General features: G+C 41.9%; 1 long non-coding RNA gene across 2 annotated transcripts in view; it reads left to right on the top strand.

Moving 5' to 3' along the window:
- The window catches only part of LOC127139241 (uncharacterized), a 44,851-nt gene extending 24,912 nt beyond the window's left edge, over positions 1 to 19,939 (top strand). For both annotated transcript variants that reach the window (XR_007809322.1, XR_007809323.1), the window contains exons 2-3: positions 10,644 to 10,870; positions 19,860 to 19,939. This is a non-coding gene — a long non-coding RNA (uncharacterized LOC127139241). The remainder of the gene's footprint in view (positions 1 to 10,643; positions 10,871 to 19,859) is intronic.
- The last annotated feature ends 4,149 nt before the right edge of the window (positions 19,940 to 24,088 follow it).

Consider the following 24,088-nt stretch of genomic DNA (forward strand, 5'->3'; position numbering starts at 1 on the left):
ACAGTTTTCTATTCAGAAACATTTCAAAAATTATTCAGTGTATAGTGATATAAACCACGACAAAAGCAGCAAACGAAATATTTGACAAGTTTGCTTAAACCACTTAAACCTTTCTTTTCCTTTTAGGCCTCCTTTTGAAAGTAGGAATTTTATTGTTCATTTATTAACTCTAGGACTGGCAGTACTACACTTGAGCTAAAATATGTTGAAATAACAGAGGCTGAAAAATGAATGTGTCTTTTTGTGCATGTTTCTGATTAGTTCCTGCTTTACGAGTAAAAAATCCAAACTATCCAAACTGTTATTATACACTAGACAATGCTAGATACACTTGGCCATATTTTGGATTTGACTGAGGTCTTTCCTTGATTAGAGCAGTCTTTTTTATTTATTGTTTCCCCATGAATCAGATAATCAGCTTCAGGTTTACTCCTCATTTTTACCCCTATGGTAATCGAAACTATTGTCAATTAATATTTAGTCAGTCAGCTAATTGACAAATTGACTAATTGACTAATCGTTTCCACACTGCAGACTCCACATGCTACTCTTGGAAGGACTCTGGCAGCCTGCCATGCCATGACTTGGCACCCCAGTGTTGCTTTCTATAGGTAAAGCCTCCAGCAGCAGCATTAATAGCACAGCCAGACTGAATTAATCCTGTGCTCTCTGAAAAAAGCAGCTGCACTGCCTCCTGTCACCTGTGGAGACGCCACACTATCGCCCTCATTTCCTGCTTACTATGTAAGGGGAAAAGATCCCTCAGATTGTTTTCTATCTGTACACATATCCTGGGCGCGCTTCCCAGTCAGCAGATCGCCCTTGGCACTGCCAGACGTAGTGAGCACTGATTCCTCCCTGTCCTTTACCTACCTCCCTGAGGCTCCACTCCAGTGTGCCACCGCCGGCCTGCAGACTGAGGCTCCCAGGCAAACAGGCACAGTACACAGTGAACTAGACGGATTATCTTTGTCGAGGGAAGAGATCGAGACAGATTATCGCATAACAGTCCTCACCATCAGTATTTCACTCCCTCCAGGGAACCCAGCAAAAGTCTCTGACTTATACAGATTATTATCTGCAGAATACGGTGGTTAGCTCATTTGGATGCTCTTAGGAAAGAGCTTCAACAAAAGGGTTTATCCCAAGCATCCTATTTAGATGTTGTACGCCAAAGATCAGCCACTGATCTGTCTCTGACAAATTCTAGACATATCACACTGATAATCTAATTTGTGGTTGTCAGACATAAATTGCTGGAACAGGACAAAACTATGAATAGTTAATGAGAAAGGGTAAATTAAAGCATCAACATTCTCCACGACTCTGAAAACAAACTGCTTGTGCAGACTTTCTAATCTCAACACTGTATGCTTTGTTGTACATCTTGAACACTCAGCATTTTTTCTTTCACATTATCACATCCATCTCCGACTGAGAACACACTACCATTGTGACTGCTGATTATTGGCATGTGTTTGCTCTTGAGAAGAAGGCCAGTCTCTGCCTCTGCCTTTAAATTGAGAGGTCGTGACCCCTTTAGGCTCAGTGTGAGAGTAGAGTGGTGACAGGAGGTGCACTGGTTACTCCTGTCTCGTGACCATGTCTGTGCCTTTTTCTTGTTCTTTCACATTCACGACCCGCTCCTCATGCCTTTTTATATGATAGGTTGTGGCAATTTTAGAACTTGAATGATAAAAGAAAGAAAACATGGGACCACAGTATGACTCTCTCTCAGTATACTTGAAATGAATAATACCCTTTGGAGCTGAAGCCTGCTTTGACTCTGACCTGATCTAAATAAAGCACTATCCCACGGCTTTTGTGGCTGATTCGCTAGAGGCAATGAGTGGTTGAGATTACCACAATTCTTGGGTTTTGGCAGTCGCAATCTACAGTAGATTTATGTCACGGGTATTAATCATTCTCAGCTGTGGATAATCTTTGGATTGTTGCCACTGAAAGTCCATTTACTGTCGGAGCTGCATTGTGGCTGTCCAGAGGCAAGTCCTGTTTTAAAGAAATAACAGACATGCATCCTTATTATTATTATCGCTGCCATTTGGATCCGTATTTAATGCCTTTTTTATCAACTTACATTGCCAAATTGCTGATCTTGTTCGTAAAACTGGAGAGGCATGTTTTTTAGGGCAGAGGAAAGGCAGCAAAGTGACAGTGCATACCGTCACCTCCACTGCTCATTAGTGAAAAACGGTCTTATAGATTGTTAACAGTGGCAAAAAGAGTCATGGTGTCTTGGTCATATGGTTGCCACGGCAACCATGACATCAATGCAGACATAGTGATGCATGAAAACTCTTAATAGCAGGGGACCGGTTGCTAGGCGACCTGAACTCAGAGAAGTCATGGGGCAGACGGCCAAAGTCTTGTGAACTGGGGTGGTGGAGGGGGTTCAGCGGATTATCCCCCCCCCCCCCCCAACTTTAATGTGCAGCTCTCTTATTTTGATCTGTGAAAAAATACTCATCTCACGCTGAAAGTCATACTGAAACTTGCACTTTCAACGCTGCATATAATCAGAGTGTCACAGCTTTTATTTAAGTAAGCTTAATGGCAGTAATTTATGAGTCCTGAGAACAAACACCTACTGTTAATGCACTGACTGTTATTTCAGGACAAAAGAATTTCTCACTACTTGCTGAACAGACTTAATTTGACCTGTAATTTTACTGTAATTTATTTCCAGTTATTAAATGTATCCAGTGAGTCTACATTTCTGTTTCAAAGCTGCCTTTTGACCTTTTCAACCCCCACAAGTATTAAATGCTCATGCTGGAGCTGCAGAACAGTACCACACTTTGTCCGCCCACACGTTTCGTCCATGAGTTTCAAATCTTTTAAACAAGTAATTAAATAAATAAACAAATCACAATATATTGTAGTAAAGTCAGTAACATGATGGGTCACTAGCTGATTAACATAACTTCACTTTGGTTAATTAGTTCAAAGTTATGTAACATCTGACAGTAGACACAGCCGAAGGGAAACTTCTGTGGGCTTTTCATATATTGCAGTGGACACACAGGCAAATCTTTTGGGTGGGTGGAGGCATGTATAATTTGACAGGCCTGCTGATAAAGATACTGACACATACAGAAATGCAAGAGGTGAGAATTAAAGTCACATGGCTTCCAGTAAACCTCAAGTCACAAAGTGAGAAGTCACGTGATGACTTCAGGCTCAGTGGTAAAGAATCTTGTAAAGACTTGACTTAACACCAGTGACTTGTGGCTTCAAGTAGACTTGAATCTTTTACATGATTGCCTTGTTACCCCTCTGAGCGGTTTAAACTTGTGTTGTAAAGACGTTTGCAGCCAAACAGCGCTGATAAAAGAAACAGGGCAGACAGATGAAAGATGATGCCAGATATTAGTTGGATACTAACATGCTGGACAAAATCACATTTGACAGGTTGCACATTGAACAGTATGTTGAGGCTACACAGCAAGCTAAGGGCTAAGTTGCTAACATGAATTCAGAAAGCCCTCAATAGGTCAGTGATAGGAAAGTTAGATTTTTTCTGTGAATACACATCCATCTTCTATTAAATAATCACATCCACCCCCTCTCTCCCTCTGTCTCTTTCACTTCTTTCTTTTAGTTATGTTTGTTACATTGTGACATTTGTAGTGTGGTGTTCCACATTGTAGTAAAAGTTTTACTCAGAGACAGATAAAGAGTTTCTGTTTGTCTATGAGAGAGTCAGTTGTTGGAGTATAAAGTCTGTCTGTGCAAAAAAAAAAAAAAAAAAAAAAAAAAACAGCAGTCAGAAAATCAAATAATTCAGATCCAGTTTTGCCAGATTGTCTGAACGAGAAGGTCAGACTGCGAGTGAGTGCACCTGAAGTGGTGTTTGCCAATAGTAGTAGCCTTCCTTATCTCTTCTAAATAAGTTTGGGGGTTTGTTTAAAACTTAAATGCTTTTATTTCCTGTCTTTAGTGATATTACTACATTCCTAGTCATAAAAAATTCACTTGGAGCACTGTCACTGCAGTCCATGCTGATCTTAGACTTGAGATTCACCTATAACTCAACATACCCATGACAAGCTAAGAGAGCACAGAGGCAGAGAGAGTAGGATTAATGACCTGCAGATGAGCTTTAACGTGTCAAGGCACTAATATTATGACTCAGGATGAGATCACCCTCACAATGGAAGATGGATGATGAGGTGCTCCTCTGTCTCCCTCTCCCTCAGGTAGAGCACATGACTCATACGCTACAGGAAATGTGCACTGTTATGAATGAAGCTTGTCAGAAACCCTCACTATTATCAACCTAATTAGAAAAGGAAATCGTGCACACATTCACACAGTCTGTGATGGTTTTGCGATGATGAAAGTGTTAGTCATGGCAATCAAGAGACACCCAGTGAACTCTGATTAGAATAGAAAGTGATGCAGGCAGGTGCTTCAGCATGAGCTGAGCTGTTAATGAAAAACAATTAAATCTCCAGGCTCTTAGCTACAACATGCATTGTCTTTACTCTTGACGCTAATACAATGACACCTTACACAACTTACTCATCATTCCTGACCTTGAGCTGCGATATTGAGGTCTGAGCTATTTGTATTGGGATAAATTGGCACATGGTAGCACGTGTTTTTCCCCATATGTGGTAATGGGTAAATAGAGAGAAGTTAAATTAGGAACCAAGCTCCGCCACTGTGGTAGACTGGGTACTTATGTCATCTCTATGGCCTCGGGTGAGCCTATTTATAGGAAGTGTTGCCTTTTATATCAATGCCAGCAACAGTGGCCTTTTATCCTCCACAGACAGAGCAGCATTAGTTATTGCTTGTTGATGTGGCTGGAACTTAATGACTCACATGGATGACCACAAAAACATGACCCCAAAATAGATTTGAACACAGTGACGGCTGCACCGGACAGTTTTCCAGCTTGTGGAGATTCACTGTAATGGGTGCAGTGAGTATCCTCAAATATTAATTTGTATTCCGTTTTGTGTTGGTTTTGTCATGGTTTGTGACATGTAAAAACAGGTAGGCTTTGATCCCCCCTTTTTTCCAAAATACCAGAAGCTAAAAACAGGAATCATATTTCCTGAAACCATTCTTCAAAATTTAGTTCAGCTACCTATGACTTCTCAGAAAAAGAAAAACAGCCTGCAGCTACAGAGCCCTTTGCAAATGAAAGGTCTTGCAATGAGTGATTCTGTTTGCCAGAGCCTGGCCGGCTTGTTTTCGCTCTGAAACGCGATAGCCCCTTGGGATACACCACTCAGTCTTCACCACCTAGGGACTTCTCGGGAACAGAGGGCTGCATCTGCAGAACAAACAGCATGTCGCCCTCGCTGTCTTACTACCATCCTGCCAACTGCCCTTTCTGCTGGTTGCCATGACAGCATGGGGAAAACTCCTGGAACCAAAACATCGCTCCAACTCAAAAACAATTCCTCAGTAGCTTGTCCATGTTTGGGGCACAGAACATTGCGAAATCAAGCTCATTCAAATTAACTGTAACTATGAATCTAAACAAAATATGTATTTTCAGTCTTATCTTCCTTAGAGGATATAGTTTGTTTAGAAAAAGCCCCAAACCCTCCCCTGTATTCTCAAAGGCAGCGGGTGGGACCATAAGGTGGAGGGCTTGAACCTATAATAACACACAAAAGGCTCAGCTGCTCCTGACCGATTGTTGCAACCTCTCCTTACCTCACCTACAGTAGCCTCTCCCCCCCTCACCCTATCAGCGGAGAGTTGCACAACACCGCCTGGCGAGAGTGTCAGTCACCATGGTGATAGAATATGCACTGACAAATATTGTTGGGGGGGATTGTTCAAGGTTTTTGCACACTGCTAGTGGCTTAGTCGAGGGAAAAGCCTTGACACAGATTGACCAGGGAGCCTCCAAGTCTTGCCAAATATAGGACATGGATCAAGTAGGATTTTTTTTTTTTTTTTTTTTAAGATCAGAAGTTAACGGAACTGGCTGGTGTCTGAGCAGAGCGAGTGTTTCTGCCTAGTTTGACATTATCCACAGAATCTTAAGATATATTTTAGATGAGAAATAGAGTGTAGGAGTATATGAGGGCATAGAGAATAAGGGTGGGAGGAATCTGTGTATTTCACTACAAAGACAGTAAATCTGTGTCACCCTGCTGCTGCTGCTCAGCTCAGGGTTTATTTCAAGTTCAGGCTGACTTCAGAGCCGCTGACAATCCGACTGTCACCACAGCCGACTATGTGGAACTAATGTATGCCTGACCCAAGACTTCTTGTCCTCTATCTTTGTCTCTGCAGATTTCTGTTTCTCTCCTCTTCCTCTCTCTCTCTTTCTGTCATGACTCATATGTGCCTCTGTACGCCCAAACACAGACGGATTCATGACTTGATGATTTCTGGCTATGCCGTGAGTCAGCCTCAGCACATGCCTCCTCCGTAGTGGTGTGGGCTCAGCAAGTGTTGGCTACCTCTCTGCTTTTGTCATCAGTTCTGTTTGTGCCTGACAGTACTGTACTGCAGGCTCAATTGAAAAAATAAGTATATTGTAAAATGTATTTTCTTTAAGCTTTTTATAGAAACTACGTTTGTAGGGGGGTTTTTGTCTCAATGCGATTATGGCCACTTATCTATTCTTTATCTGCTTTGCACATAATGTTTTTCTACTGTGTATCTTTTGTGTATGACATACATGCAAAACATATAAGCAAAGCATGTGGTAAACACAAAGCACACAGTGATAACAATAATGACAATAATTTTATTTGTAGAGCTGCCCATAGTGCTTGGCAGAGGACAGCAAATGTTACACAACGTGAGGGCACAGGAGACCTTAAAATAAGTAAAGCAACAAAAAAGCAGTTGAAAAATATAATGAAAATGGCATATAGTATAGTACAGGGACAGGTTCTAGGCTGAAACTTGAAAAAGGTATGAAAAAAAAGATATACCACTTAGAACAATTAGTAAATTAAAGGTGCTATATGTATATTTTTGCTAACACTACATAGCCAAGATTAGCATTAACATCTATTTATTTATCAGTCTAGAAGAAACATTGTGAGTTCAGCAACAAATGTCATTCTTTCACTTGATAAGAGCTGGCTCCAACAAGGGAAAGCAATGCACATGTTAACTCTTGTGTTGCTTCCATTTTTATCACCTGTTTTCTTGCTACTGAAGTTAGCATGCTAACCAGCTACCTGTTCGGTCCCATAATACCACTTTGAGATAGTGAGTCACAGGTCGTGCTCAGTACAACATTACAGGAAGAGGAAAGCTCTTGGTATGTAAACAGCTGTTAATGCTAATGTTGACTATGTAGCAAAATCAAAAACTTACATATAGCACCTTTAATACATCAGTTATTCAAAACTGAATCTGTCACAATTTAGATTTTTACATACATTTTTTTAGCACGGGGTTGTTTGTGTACCACTGCATATAGAGGGTGTAGGTGTGAATGTATATGTGGGTGAGTGTGTTCTGTGTTATTGTGGTGTATTCTGTAGCAACTTGTCTGTGTATGTGTGAATAGAGAAAGAAATGGAAAGTTTTTGACCACTTGTTCAACCAATCAGCCGTCTGCTTTTTTCCTAGTGGGTGTTTTCATGGTTGAGTCAGACGTTCCCTAGGACCAACTTGAAATATGATGTTTTTATGAGAACTGCTGAGCAACAAAGAAAACACCTTAAACTTTTAAAGAGGACAGAGAATGGTTTGTTTTATATGGGTATGGATAAATATTGTATGATTTGTATTTCACATAACTAGACAAAACCACATGATTCACCTCACCTCAGCTCCTTGTCACATACAAGCAGTCATAACTATTCAGAATCAGACAGCAAGTACTAAAGCAGACCTGCAGTGATCTGAATACTGTACGTCAGTGTGTTTGTGTGTGATCCTGAGACAGGCCGGCACCCAATGCAGGTGGCAGGTTAGGCTGATTGTTGCGTGGCTGGAGCTCAGAGGTCAGAGCTTGCTGGGCCAGTGCTATCAGGCTGCAGCTGGGTGTGACGTACAAAGCACACACACACACACACACGCATCTACACACTTGTACACTGCACTACGCTACGTACACTGAGACCAGGGTTGTCTAGTTAATGAATGTCAAAACCAGTCCTGTAACAGCCCGCTCGCTGTTTTACTTACAAGTGATTCAGATCCTTTTCGGCCAGTTTATCTTAAATACACACACAGTCAATGATCGGCAGCGTGTGTGTGTGTGCATGTTGTCAAGGCCCCACTATTCTGATTGCTGTGTTTGCTGATGAAAGCAAAAAGGACAGATCTGGCACATTTGCATGTTGCTGAATGTGACGCAACAGAGGAGAAGACAGATTGTTTTTCCACTGAAAACAGACTTTCACTCTCTCACATCAGATATATATGTCAGTTACTGACTACAAGTATGTCACTACAACAAACTAGAGAATTGTAAAAAGCCACTATCAGAGTAACATCTAAAACAGTTGGAACCAGTGCCAGGCTGTTTTCTGTGTCACTGGGGCATGTTTTAGTCGTTTTTTAAACTGGTATTTGGTGGAATTTATTTTAAACTGGGAAAAAAATCTATTATCTAAAAGTTTTAAAGGTTTTAAAAAGCATTTGCAGCCTAAACATTATTTAACCATAATTTCTCTACCCTTTTTAAGATAAAAAAGATTGATGATTCAACTTAGGTTGTTATATTAAGTTAGTTACAGAAATATAATAAGCATTGGAAATAATTTAAGGGCCTTTGTGTGATTCTCCTTCATACTGTACTTAAAAGTTGTCTCTATATCAAGTGCTAAGGTTCCTGATTTCATAATCCTCTTTCAAGTAACACTGTGGGAGGTGAAACAATGCTTTGATTGCATAAGATTTCTCCTAGCATCGCAGCAGTAAATCAGGTCTCCCAGAGCTGATGTAAAATATTAGTGTGCCATTACCCAAATGGTGCTTTTGCCTCGATGAAGCAGGAGAAGTGAAAATCCCATTTTTATGAAGAGCAGGCGCTTTAGACTAATCCCGGCATCACAAATAAACTAAGTTTATGGTCACCTGTAGATGGGCTCATCAAATATGGTCTGCGTGCATTATTCATAAGATAACTGCTTGTGAAAGGTATTGCAATCTTGTGGTTCATAAATCTGCGCAGACTGCGTGAATGCTGATGAGTGCCCAGTTTAAAACTCTATCAGCTGCTTGTTTTATTGACTCATCATGTGCAGTCTGTGGCGACACACCTGTCTGGAGTATTCTCATATGTATTCCTTCAGTTTATGTGTCTGTAATGACTGGTGTTCCTGTGACTTGTTATTCCCACACACACACACACACACACACACACACACACACACACACACACACACACACACACACACATAGAGACAGACAGACTGGCCTCTACACAAAGGCATTATTCAATCCCCTCTCCTCAAGTAGACCAGCTCTTTCCCCAGCGGGCTCGTCCTGGTCCCAGCCGCTCGGCTCCTCCCAGAGAGCTTTTAGGCTCCTCTTGCTCGGTCTTTCCCAATTAGCTGATCACAGAGACGTGGGTCAGGGGTCAGGCTCCAGGGGAAAGGTTACTCGTCTCCACCAAGGGCCATTACACCTTTTCAATAACCCCTATCATTTGGGAAAGAGATTGCTTTTCTAACTTGATTATTTGATGAGGGACAACTGGCTTCTATTAGATTTACATTTAGATTTTCTTACTGAGGTAAAAGCAAAACATTCACAACATGTGAGGATGCTCCTCTCACAGCCTCCTGAGACAAATCACAGCCTTGAGACATGCTGGTTAGGTTCATATTGACTCTAAGGCTTTATTATTTTCATTATCCAGTAAATTATCAATTCCTCTTTCAGTGGAAAAACAACCATTCAATATCCACAAATGTCCAAAAACCACAAAAATTTAATTTACAATGATAGCACTGGTCGGCTCCACACATTGTATTGCTTTGGAACAACAACCATTTCCACACTCCAGCACTAGCCTCTGTCTATTTGGGAACTTGTTGATAAATCGAGATGAGCTAGAGGCACGCTGTGATGTACAGACAGCCCAGGCAAGCTTATTGTGTCAGTCACTCTGTCTCCGTGGAGCATGTCTGGTATGTAAACAAAGAGGTGCCACAAGACTGGAGAAAATATGTTCATCATGACCTCTCCCTAAGTCTGTGGAATGTGAGAATCACACAAACGCACACAAGAATGTGCACCTACACCCCTGGACGCACACCCACACACAACAAAACAAAAAGAATTCCACCGCAAAATCTTCTCAGTAGCTGTTGTGGAGCACTTAACGACTTGTCCACCATTGCTTAAAATTGACAGTTTATTCTTAACCTTTGAAACTGCAACTGAGGAAAACAATCTCACCACAAGGCCAAAAATAAACTAAAACAAAATAATATTCTTATTCAGTGTTTCTGCAATTGACTGTATAGTCATGTATGAATCCTGTCATGTTGTATTGAATATGTTTGCACTGAACTTTAAAGCAGTGTGTTTGTTGCTTTTCTCAAAACGTATTAATGTCTGTTTATGTTTCAAACCTGTTACTAGCCCTCATGTATTGGTTTACATACAAGGCAAACAGGAAATTTGTTCTTACACGTATATGTTTTTTCCCGTCTGTTTTTATTTCTGAACAGAAGCTGGCTGCACCTGAGAATTCAACATTATCAGCTGAGCCCTGCTCTGCACCCTCAGGACCACAGACCACAAAGCAGTAACCACTAATGCTGAACAGATGTTCATCAGCTGCAGAAATGGGATGAACTCTTCCCGCACGGTGGCTGGTTTCATTTGGGCTTTAGCTGCATTAAGGCGTCGCTGCAGTTTATTCGCTTGCTGCGGTATAAAATTGCATGATAACAAGGTAAACGGTCATGACCTAAATTCAATGCCTGGTTCCACAGCAGGGGAGATAGGTCTGTAACATATGACACAAATTCTAAAACCGGATGTGTGTGCGGAGGGGGTATTAGTAGCAGGCTACTGTTTTTAATGTGCCTGTGATTTGACCGAGATCTGGTAACTGATTCTCCCCTTGCTCTCGACTAGTAGGGTAAAAATGCCTCTGTGACCCACAAAGAGATTGAGGGGGATTGAGGGAGCCGTATGGAGTTCCTGTGACTAACCCAGCTACACAGATGGACCATGTGGGAGGACAAGGTCAACAGCTTTCTGAAAAATAAAAAGCAAAAGGGAGATTGGGTTTACTCAGAATTGACAGTAACTTCTCTTTTCTGTAATGTAGGCAAGTGTTGGGTATGAGGGTCATACATGCTGGAAGCCTTTATCTAGGTGGACAGCAGTTTGGAACCTGCATTACCATATCATTAGCATTTTTCACAGGGGATATGATTTATCAAACCATACAGTAATCAGTGCGGGGGAGAGAGGAAACCTTAATCAGCCAGGGGATAGGAGGACATATGGCTGGCTGATTAGACCAGCATTCACCTGCTGACTGAGATCCACATCCTGAATTAAGATGCCTCAGTCCCAGCAGGAGAGGGAAGGCATCCAGAGCTGTTAAATGCAACTGTTAGACATGCATCTCCTTAGCAAGATCAAAATCCTGCTTATAATTCAGGGTCATACGGTACGAAGGACACGACTCAGATGCACGGTGTAACAGAAACGTAATTCACAGCAGCTAGGTTACAGGATGTCTATGTGTTTTACACAACAGACTTGTTATAGTGTGTTTATGTAAGTGGCCCCGGCAGTGTGGGTCAGTAGACCTAATCCTGTGTGTGTTGTTCAGAGTGGCTGTCTTATCCAGAGCCATTTGATTGACTTAACACAGGTCATTTACTGACCTGACTTACTTTCTATTATATGAGCTTAAGATGGTTTTAATAATAACTCTTACTTTTTACCATCACTTTAAAGCAAGACTGGGTAGCCTTTGAAAGAAAATGACACATTCTTCCTCCTACAAATGGAAAGTGTAACATGTCAGCTATAAAATGCTCAGCTTAGTACACTCACTGGTTTTGCTGCTGTATCCTTACTTTGACTAGTATGACCAGTAGCTTATGGCAGCTAGTGTTAGGCAATGTTAGCTATTATCTGCCGTTGCTGCATTAGGTAATTGTCACCTGTGGTCACCGTGGCTGCTGTTGCTTTAAAGTGACACTATGTAACTTTTGCTGAAATAGCAGCCACCGTTGCTACAGTTGTGGGATGATAGTGAATATTAAAACATGGTGTAACAGCAGCATGAGTCGAGATGACTCACAAAGTCACCGAACTGGCTCAGTAATATCAGTTACACAACTATCTATCTAAACCCTGCTAACGTTAGCAAATATTAGCCTGTAGCAGCAAAACCTCTGAGTGTGCCAAACTAAGCAAGGTTTGGTTTTATTGCTTGTGAATTCAACTTCTAATTTTTAAGGAGAAGAATGTGTTATTTTTTCTTTCAAACTTCATAGTGTGTATATTGTGATTTTTTGATATGAGTTTTGTATAATTGACAAAAGTATTCATAGATAAATTAGGCAAATGGAAATGTCTGCTAATCCAATGTATTATTCACATGAAAAATCAAGGTAGTCGATCACACTGATGCAACAGTCCTGTAAATCCAATATAGCCATAAAGTAGTCCTGGTTATTGATTTGTAGCATTGGCCACTGTGACCTAATACAGCGGGAGATATTAAAGGGATTGCAACATTGGCATAAGCAGCAGAGCAAATTCTTTGACTGTTGACAAATTTTTATTGTATCGTCATACCGGCCCAATCCTATTTACCACTCTGCATCTGTATTGGAAGCAGGATTCTTCTCTGACGAGAGCCAAGCCCTCCTCTTTCCCCCTCAAACTGACCCTTCCTCTACAGGGCCTCTGCACATTCACAGTTACATTCCCTTAAGAGGACATGCCATCACTACTTATTACACACACGGGGAAAGGCAGGGGGAAAATAAGTAGGCCACGCTAGCATTATCTGTTTTTCATGCCGTGAAGTTGGTTCAGAGCAAAGCCGACAAGGCCTTCATGTCCGGGGGGGTGGGGAGGGGGTGTGGTGTCAGAGGTGGTAAATAGACAGTGACATGTCTTAATGTATACTGAGCTGAGGAGTGACAGTCTGTATTAAAAATCCTGCTGTGCACGACCAGGGCCACCTTTGAGTGCTGCAGGGAGCTGATTTGTTAGAAATCTTCCATATGTAACACCAAGTTATTCATTTGTATTTATTGGTCCTTTGAGGCTTATATTTCTCTATTTTCTTTGAAATTCTGACAGGCATTTTCTTCTTCATGAGCTTTCTAATTTAGCTTTGTTTGGAGTGGGTTTAATTTGGAAGCAGCGCAGGCGGGGAATGCCTTCAGTATACTGATGTTCAGGTATAGTGAGAGCTGTCCAAGATAACAATCAGCCAACAGATGGTCCACTGACCTCCCCATATGTGATTAGGCTTTTTAGCAGTGGCTTTCGGAAGATCTCTCATTTACTGCCTGTTTTACCATCCGTGGCTCAGTGTATTGGAGTGGCACAGATTCGTCTTGCCGCGTGACGCAGTTCACGCATGTGTTCTGTAGCTGATGTCTGGGAAACATGAGGTGCTATAGCATAACAAAAGAAAACTGAGAACCATGTCTGTAATCTCTGTTTCTCGTGTATCAACTGACCAAGCAGTGGGACTTGTGAAACTAAATTTGTCATTCTAATATTTGTAAAATATTAAGGGGACTTTCAAACAGGAAGGGACGGTCTTTTGTCTCATAATCCTGATAATCTTTGTGAAATCCCTCAGTATCAACTTGGATTAAATATTCAACTGAAGATCCAGCTGGCCGTTATTAAATGTTAAAGGGGCGTAAGCCTAATTAGGCGAAGAAGTCCACTCCTGGGACAGTCCTGGGTGAGAAGCCTTCTTGCTGGCAGATTCCCGACCACCATGCAAGAACGTGGCAGCTCCCGTGTTACTCAGCCTCACTTAACCTCTTCCAAGGCTCTTTTCCCAGGGTTCAATTATTTAACAAGCACCAGCTCAGCTCAGGGACTGTGTGACTAAATGTTACGTTTGCTGCTGTTTGCAGCAGTGCGCGGCTGTTTTGTCAAGTCCTATAAAATACATGACTCAACTAGCGAGTACAGACATTTGTCACCAAAGTGTCACCGCCTCAGACCGTTGGAACAGGGTTAAATGAGCAAGTGAGTCCACGTCTGTCATGTGTGGGTCAGTCCAGTCACAGCGTCCCTCTGACTCAGGTCAGTCACAGTGAACGGAACAAAGAGTGAAAAAAGAGTTATACCCTCATTGCATGTCTCACACTATTCTCACTATTAATGTGGCACCACATGCCTGTCTTTGCATGATCTAAAATCCTCTCACATCCCTTGTTTCCAGGGAAAACTCCCGGACAAGGGCAAGGGAGTGATAAAAAGAAAAAAAAAAAAAAAAAAAACTTCATACATTCTCCATTTTTCCATTATAACATAGATACAATGGTGCATTCATCAGGCTACACTCAGTGCTAATTTCCCTGTAGGCAACGTGCTCCATTTCACTCTCTGTGTCTGCCTTTAAAAAGCCAACCCCCCCCCCACTCCACCCCCCCCCCCCCCCCACACACACACACATACACTCCCCCACCTCTTCTCCATCTCCTCTACTTCCTCTTGTTCAGCAAAATGCTGATATGTGCGTAAGAGTGCTTATTTTTCTCATCCATTACCAGATTAATTAACGTGTGGCTCTTGCCAATGCCCAGACGGATCCTCAATACTTCAAATGAGCTTAATCACCATGCACTCCCTAATCTCGTGCTAATTTAAAGAATTGCCTGGAACATACTGATGACTGGACTCTCCCAATTTTCTACCAGAAAGCTTTATCTGGAAAATTCCCGGCGCTGACTAGTTCCGCTCTGGCACCATCAACCGCTCTACTGTATTTCATGTCGAGTAGAGCTATTTGACAGGGCTTTTTCGTTTGGATACGGTGCTTAAAGATTTCACTGTGTTCTGTGACATGTAATGCTCCCTGTGCATGGGGATAGGCTTGTGTTCTGGGGAGATAGTGCACAGCGCGCTGCCTTCTAAGACGCAGTGTGGTGTGTGTGCACACTAAGGCAGGCATTCTTGTAGCTCTTTGTTGTCCACATGTCATGATGGATTTGGTCATTGCCAGCAGTGAGCGAGACTGACACGAGAGCATGCAGTATGCCTCCAGGAAAACACAAGCTCAGCCTATTGTGCCTATTTCACAGCACTCATTCCCCACTGCAATATCCCACTGTCTAATATGCGGCAGGCTCACTGTAGAATAATGCAGATTAAATCAAAACCTGCATGCTTAAATCATATTACTCCTCAACTGCCATTTTCATCCTCCTTGATTCAATTTGATTAATTGGTATTTTATCTCCTCATTAATTGTTTACCATTGTGTGTTATTTTAGTATTCCCATGGCTAAATAATCTAAATGGGTGCTTATTCAAATGCATATAATGCTTCCAGGCTCATTTATCTGCTAATTCCAGCGGGGGACACATATGCCGAACTGGTATCTGTGAAACCAGAGGATGAGAGAATAAATAAATTATTAATGAGTAGATGAATTTGGATTGGTAAACATACTTTTCCTGTAAATGTATAACATTTTTTTGTATCCAGGTGTTAGGCTACTGTCAGCTTTCCCAGTGTGTTACACCTGGAGACTGGCAGCTGATGCCCGCTGTGCCCAGGGGTCTCGGCGCCCTGACCCACAATCCTCTACTACTGTGTTACACTGAGTCCACAGAGAAAGCTATTAATCCTCTCCATACTCCCAAATCAGCCAGCTCATATTTGCATAAAGATATCAAAGAGACTGAAGGGGAGCAGTGCAGGGCTTAGGGTATATATACTGCAATATGCTTCTCAGTCTCTGCCTGCTTAACAATTTCCCTCTTCTCACCTGCCTCTTCTTCTCTTTTCTCATTTTTTAATCCAGTTTCTAAACAGACGGGGTCCCTGGAGTCCTTTCTGAGGATGTGCTTGTACAACAGCATGAGGATAGATTTGTTTAAAGTGGCAAATTGCCTGATTCATCAGCAAGGACAAAACCCCTATTGATGCCATCCATCTCTGACAATTGAAAAGCCCCCTGAATAAATCATTCATCCTGCTGTCAGTTAATGTAACGTGTGAACAACATGCATGCAGAAGACACTTAATGGATCCTCGATGGGGGGAAATAACTGGGAATCGACCCATCCTTGCAGCCCTTGTGTGCGCGGGGAGGGGTTTGTTTGCGTGCATGTGTGTGAGAAAGTGTTTGCTGAGGAGAAAGGCATTGGCCTTGTCTTTGGTTTCTGCGTGGCTGACTGCGTTCAGGCCTAAGGCCAGTTCAGGAGATAGAGAGGGGTCACATTCTGCCGCTGCTGGGTGGAAGCCCACTGGATTGCCCCTGCCGTGCTGCAAACACCCCCAAGGCTCAGGCAGTGGGACAGGAGTATGTGTGCATGTGCGCCCCCCCCTCCCATCCCGACCCCCTAGCACCATCTGCTACCCCACTACTGAGCCACCCAGGATGGGGCCTGAGGAGGGGGCAGCTGTGGGGGTGCTGTAGGGGAGGAAGGACTTAAAGTAGCCTCAGCACTGGCTGTCTCCTTCAACAAAATGTAACCTGCAAGGATGCTGCTCAACAAGATGTGCTCAGACCTGTGCACAAAACCCAGAGCGTGCAGTTTCAATATTGGACATTAGATCCTGATTAACACAATGTGGAAAATGTAATGGGCTGTGTAGACCCCTGCTGAGATCAGGATAGAATTACCAAGGAAGGGGCAACACAATGTAATCCTGCTTTCACAATACAGGCGTGCACTGGTCCTTTACAACAGCCACCGGGGGAGGCACTGATGATTGTTCATTAGCAAACTCAGTAGGAGCTTGCACTCGACCAACCTACTGAACATCCCGGATTAGACTCCCGCTCTCGCCTGCAGCCAAACCTGACGCGCATTCAGCGCTGAAACCAGAGATGCAACATCAACTTGATGCTGAGATATGGCGGTGTAAAGGGAACCAGTCTTTCTTTTGTTTGTAAACAAAGGGATGTTTATTTCATGGGGGTGCGAGCACAGTTGGTTCATTTTTTTTCACAGTTGCATGTGTGAGTGTGTCTGAGCAGACACAGCTCTTGAGCAGAGCCTAAAGTCATTAATGTTAATGTGTGTGTGCATCCCTCACTATTCCCTGCGCGACTCTATATATAGGGCTGTAATGATAGCCAGCTCGGGGAGATGAGAGTAGTGAATTAATAAGCCTTAGTAGAAGATCTCTGCACCGTCTCTAGACAATGCCGGGGCTCTCTGTGGAAAAGCAGCAGAGATGAGATGTTAAGAGACTTTTTTTTTTCCATATTTCTTTTTCTGCTTTTCAACTGAAAGCTGAAAATGAATCGATTTCTGATGGCGGCACAAATGGTTCCATTTTAGTAGGAAAATTAATTTCTGTCTCAGACCTGTCTTTAAATTCTGAAGCAAACTTCTGATTTATTGATGAGCCTGGGGAGCAGAGTAGCATGGGTCACATTATGATGAAAGGGGCTTTAGAGTTGAATTAAGGTTTAAGTTGTACTGTCGTCAGCCATAAGAGAATAATAACTGTCTGGTAGAGCAGAGCCAGACAGGAGGAACATGGCTGACAGCTTTGTTTAATGCTATTATCACTAAATATGGAAGAAAAAGAAGCAAATAATTAATTAGTTTTATGAGTACAATCAGAATGAGGGAATTTGTTAAAGGATGAAGTGATAACAGCTGTTTGGCAGATTCAAGCTGCATCAAAGTTAGAGACAGTATTTTCTCTCTGTCCCGGTGTTACCTTCAGTCAGTGCGATTTGAGGACAGGACCCCTCCCCATGTTTCCACTCCTGTGATGTTAAGCCAGATGAGCCAACGTCCAACCAGAGAGGGTGAGGCGAGGATAAGATGCCCTAGTTGCTAGGAGTGATTGACTGTCTCTGTCTCCCCTGGGAGTGTGTGTGTCTGTGAAGTGGGGACAACGCGCAGCTCTCTGGTTCCCAGAGTTTTATGACATGCAGCGTATTGCCCCTCGAGCGGCAGCAGCCACAGTCTGGCTTCATGTGATCTGGCGATTGGGTGGCAAATGTGTAGCCTCCCTGTTAGCAACATCATATCTCCCAGTTATGTGTATGTGGGTGGCTGCCGAGCTTGTTGGGTTCATGGGAATGCTCGGGGACAATATTATCTCCAGACATTGTTATTTTAATTTCAGTGTGAAGTCATTGCATGAAAACATTAAAAAAAAAAACACTAGTTAAAGGCCTGTTGTATAAGATAAATAATAAAGTGAGATATCAGGAGGGCCCTGAGAGGATTCGCCCTGCCTGAACTTTGGTCAACTGTAACCAGTGGACACAGGTTTCCATTAAAATGTAATGAAGTGGTGCCAGTGACCTTTTTCTACACAGCCCTGTACACACACACACACACACACACACACTCTGAAATACAGATAACCCGCTGTAAACATAAATAATGTAAAGCACTCTTCTCAAATTAGATCATGTAACAATTTCACGAATTGGACATGCTATTTTTTTTACTTGAGTGCCACACGAAAAGGTTAAATGGTTTAATTTAATCAATTTGCTTTTAAAACTGAAAAAGTTTATTAACTCAGTGCAACCTCTCTCACAAGGCAAGACACCTTTATTTGTATAGAAGATAAACACAGGGCATGTATAATATACACATTTAAGTATGATTTTAAAATAGTTAAGTAGATCTAAAAAATAAGATAAAATTGAATGCAGTAGGTCAAACAGGAGAATAAAAATTACACAACAGTTACAGAGCAATAGTCCTGATTATAATTGAATAAAACATAGTGACAAAAAAGTTTTAATTCTTTTGACCTTGTTTCAGCTGAGTTGAATTAGAGGTGAAACTGCACGCTCACCCAACGCCACAACCACAGTGCTTTTACTTTCCACCATGCTTTATCTTAATATTAACCTAGTGCCTCTCTCTATAATCCGTCTGCAGTGAGAAAAGAACACTCTGTCATGTTTTGTGGAGCGAGCTCTACATTTCAATTGAACATTTGCGCTTTGAGACAGTCTGATCTTTTAACAACATTTCTGGGGAACATGCTGACCTTTTTACAGGACTTAGCAAAAAAAAAAAGGTTGTCCAGTAGCAATCTCAAGATCAAACTGGATTGGCCCGTCTCCGGAGGTCATGACCCCTTTCCTGTTCACTTAAGTCAGTGATTTTGTGACACAGGCCTTTAATCCAGACAAAATGGGGCGCTGTTGTTTTTCTGTAGCCAGCGCCTCTCCAGGCATCTGTTCACTGCCATTAACATTCACCCGAGCAAAGTCACATTCAGACGCTAATCAATTGATCAATATTTGCTCCTTTGTTGCATTTACTGCAAAGTGAGTCTAACAATTTCTAATGTAGCCGACTGCTGTGTTTGCTAATACGCACAGTTTGTCCTCAAAGGTCCAGTGGTGACGCAGAGACGAGTAATGTCTGTTCATCTCTATTATTTGAGGAGAGTTTTAGGTTGCAGCTCGGTGAGATGCAGAACAGGTTCTTATGTTCCAAGCACAGATTATGTGAGCTATGTGTGCCCCTGAGGATGTCAGGAGAGACAGGCCAGAACAGAGAGTCCTCACCTGTTTGCTTTGTGTTGACCATCTGTTGGAAGAACAAGCTTTACAATACTCATGATAGCAGGATTAGTATTGTGAATCTGTTGCTAACAGCCATAACGTGAACGGCTGAGGCTGATATCCACTGTTTAAAAAAAGAGAAAAGAATAAATATGCTAACATGCTAATATTTTTCTTCCATTTTATAACATTTCATTCTCTTTTTTGCAGCATTGTGTCAGAAGTTACCTGGAAGTGAGCAGAGGGAGCGCTGGGAGACCAAAACCTGCCACGTAGTCCGTCCTCTGTGAGGTATTTAAGCCTCATTCTTCTCTTGCCACAAGAACCTTTTATTCCAGGCCTCCCACCGACTACAGCCACACCAGCTCTTAGTTTTTCAAAGAGACCTTAATCATTTTAATATGAAAGCTGCTAAGTACCCCCAATAATCACTTTGATGAAATGGAGGACATTTTAAACAGCCCCCCCACCACATTTCAGCTTTTCACCCCTGCCTTTCATCATTCTTTTCATCATTCCAGCTCCATTGACTAATGCTGGATCCTGATATGCCATGTAATTTACAACCTTTCAGCCTCTCCTAACTCCATCTCGATTCATCTCTGCCTTTGGCTTTGTCTACCTTTTTCCAATCAAAGTGACCAATCTGGTAAATTTTAGCTTAATGGTTTTTTTCCTGGATGTTTTTTTTTTTTTTCCCTTTCATGCAATACTCACAAAGCGTCTCTGTTAATAACAATTCAACAAGAACAAATTAATATTGGATTTGCATTTGTTCAGTCCACTGGGATGCTCATGTTGCTCTGTGTCTGCTGGATGTGAAGGAGGAAATTGTTTGCTGACACGTTTGTCATGGAGTGGTGACAGGGCTGATTTTTTCAGAGATGTGTCTGTTTTGGAGTCTTTCTGCCCTACACCATCCAAAAATAACTTAATGCAGCCTTAAGCTTATCCACTGGTCCAGTGGACCGTCCCATGAAAAAGCTCCAGTCAACAAAGTATAAATTCACCTACTTTTAAAGTTCACTCTGTACCAGCTTGAGCTCTTGCAGAATCTGGGACAAGGTTTGTCTTTATCTGAAGACTGTAACTGGAGCAAAAGTGGCAGTGACAGAGTTGGAATAGGCTGATATTCTCTTGCAAAATACCATTGTTTTCCCAATGGTTGGTTAAAGATAAAGAGGTCTGCACTGTTGTTATGATTTCCCCACATCTTGACACATGAACCAATGACCTGTTGTTCATGAAGCCAGGCTTGTCAGCTCTTAGTTAGAGTGTCTGCTGAGGTTGGTTTACCTGTGATGGTTAAAAATCTTTTGGAATTAATTACGTATCCTAATGATGGAGCCTAAGTTTGTGTTATACAGTATGTCTTTGTATGGAAAGACTAAAGTTTACAATGATGGTTGTAAATATAAAGTAGTGTTTATCAAAAACCCCATTTGTCAATGCATCATAAGCAGTAACATTGTTAGAAAATGTTTTTTATAGCTGTGTCCTACTTGTTGCATTATTATAATCATCCTGAGGTAAAAGTGAGTTAATGAGCACACTAGTATTTTGTGCAATCAATTGGTAATTATAACTTTTATTTTATTTTTAATATTAAGCAAGACCTTGTACGGTTAATATCTAACAGGCTGTTACAGTCTAATGTTACCCTGCATCACACACACTAGTTTTTCACTGGTATAAAGAGTGGTGCTAAAGAGCAGAAAGCTCTTCCCCTTTCAGTTATATTTAGAAATCTTATAGAAGTGGTGCACAAGTTGGCTGTTTTTGTTCCAAAAGGAATTTATGCATGTGCAGCGACATACTTGCTGCCTCTCAAATCCAATCTAATGTAATGCCACATTGACAGTGATAGAAACCAAGTAGTGCAAATGAGTCTTTGTTGACTTATTTATCACCTCTTGTGTGTTACCTTGGTATCTCTCTCTCTGCCTTTTGGCAGTTGCACTGCCTTGTGGTTTATTTATACCACATCTCATCATTTATTAAAAACTCAGTCAGTGGGGCAGGCGAAAGAGCATTAGGGAGTGAAGTCGACAGGCTGCTCGGGAATCATCCTTCCCCCGTGCCAAGTGGGGCTCCTCCTGCCCTCGCGCCTCACGATGAGCGCCAAAAGCCTGCGGAGGCAGAAAGACAAAGGGAGGATGGTCGGGAATGCCACTGAGTGTCTTGTCTTCTGAGGAAAATAAAAATTGCTCCCATCTGATATAAGAAGCATAAAGGGTTTAAAGAAATCTGGGGCCTTACTATATTAATTTTTGGAGAAATACTTTTTGTTCTCCTCAAGGGGCATCGGATGAGAAACTGAACACATGTCTTTGCCAAGCAGACAAACAACTACAACTGCTCTGATAAGCTCATATGAAAACTATGAAACAGCAAGATATGTCCAGAAATTTCTATAATCATCAGTGGACATTTATTGTGTGCAGAGGTTCCTGTCTCCTGATGTCTAAAAAGCTATAAAGCTGACGTAGACTGAGTATTTTAAGTCTATTTCACTTTCCCTCTAGAAGAATTTCCTCATTTTGAATTGGCTTTTGTGTAATTCACAGAGCATTGGGAGGACCCAGTCATCCAAGTCATCTTGTTGACCCCCACCCCAATAAAAAAAAAAAAAAAAACCTGTTGGCATCTAATCATTCACGTTTTGTTTATATTTACCCTGATTTTTACGTACGTCCCACTGAGTGACTTCTGCTACAAATACAATTGGAGTGAATGATATTTTGTTTATGGTGCTTGAAGCAGTTGCCAGCCAGTAGTCTCAGTGGAGATCTCTCAACTTGAGCAAGTAAAACCAATCTCTGAAAATCTCCACGGCCAGACACATCTAGCTATTGTAGGAGTAAGCGTGAAAATACATGTATGTTTTCTTTTAATTTGGGTGAACTGACCCTTTAGCGATCCACGCATTCCTTTCCATGCCTCCCTATTGTCCAAAGAGCGGGAAGACTAACAAAGCAAAACAATAAAAATTCTTAAAATTTCCCAAACATCAATGAGAAAGAGCAGACCCTGTGGTAACCTCAGCGAGGAATGTCGCACCCGTGTCAGACACTGTTAAGAGACAGTGGTAGAACAGAGCCAAAGATGCCAGCTGTCCCTCTGCTGTCCCCAGCAGAATCTCAGAACTGCAACACAAGTGAAACCTGGAGCAGTTTGAGTCTGTAGCAGTGCCAAGAATGTCCCTCTTTTGCAATGCAAACATTTTTATCAATTCAGTACTAATAGTTTGTCATGTTTGCCTGAGGCTTCTGCATTGGTACCCTGGCTGCATCAGTGCAGCGCCCTATGTAATTCAAATGAATGAGGGAGCCCGGGCCTTTTTCTGTCTGAACATAAGCTTATCCTTGTGACCAAGTTGTCACCTGTCTGGGGTTCTAGGCTGACTTTTTCTCCAAGGCATGTTGAAATTAGCAGGAGTGGTACTACGAGAGTTAGGTATGAAGATTGTGTATGGTTGATTTATATTTTTTACTTAGTGACATGACAGTCTTTGGCTTTCGAAGCCACTGTGTAGTGAATTTCAATAATTCTCTGTTTGGAAACATTCAGCAGTTGTATCAGAAAAACAGGCACTGTGGCAGACAGTGTTCTCTGATACTCTCCACCTTCATCCATGAGTCTGAGCAGGGGCATTGAGATGAATGGGCTGAGAGCAACACAACTGCACCAGTTTCCTCTGGCATTGTCTCATTTTTCTGCAAACACAAACATATGCTCTCAAAATAATTTTAAAAAATGCTCCAATCACATAAAATGTCCTCACATGGAAACTTTAAGTCAGCAGCACATTCAGGAGAGCCACTTTGAAAGTGTATTTAAGGCCTAAGACAAACTTTGATTATGTAATTTAAGCTCTGCACTCTAGTGACCTTTGGCCGACTGTGTCCTTTGGACACCCAGAGCACCTGGTTGCAAGCTGCCGACTCACCATTTAAGGCATGCCTTCCTTGTGGTCTTTTACAGACTGCTCTTCCTCTGCAGGAGCAATCAGCTGTTGTGACAAAAAGATAAGAGGACTGATACGGATAGCATGGAGAAAGAGAGTAAATAATCACTTTGCTTTGATTTTTTGTTAGTTGTGTGTTCACGTTTGTCAGCCCAAACCACAGAGGTGCAAGTCATTTGACAAAGTGTTGAGATATAGCAGGATTATATTTTGATATATCACAGCTCAGAGAAGCTCAGTAGATCATCACCACTTTTGATTGAGCGGGATATTGAAAGGAGGTGAAAGGTGATGGTGCTGAAGGGTTCATTAAAATAACTAACCCAGTAATGCATTCACTCTGGAGACAGTCTGTGGAGGAGCTTATTTTGTCCTAATGTGTGGATGTTCAGGAGTCTCCTCCTTTTGATCTGTGTGAATAGAAAAGCGTCAAAGGAAGCAGAGGATGCTGGCTGAATCTGTGTGTGTGTGT

This window comes from Lates calcarifer, linkage group LG24 (genome assembly GCF_001640805.2).
Source record: "Lates calcarifer isolate ASB-BC8 linkage group LG24, TLL_Latcal_v3, whole genome shotgun sequence".
In the NCBI taxonomy this organism is placed as follows: Eukaryota; Metazoa; Chordata; class Actinopteri; family Centropomidae; genus Lates; species Lates calcarifer.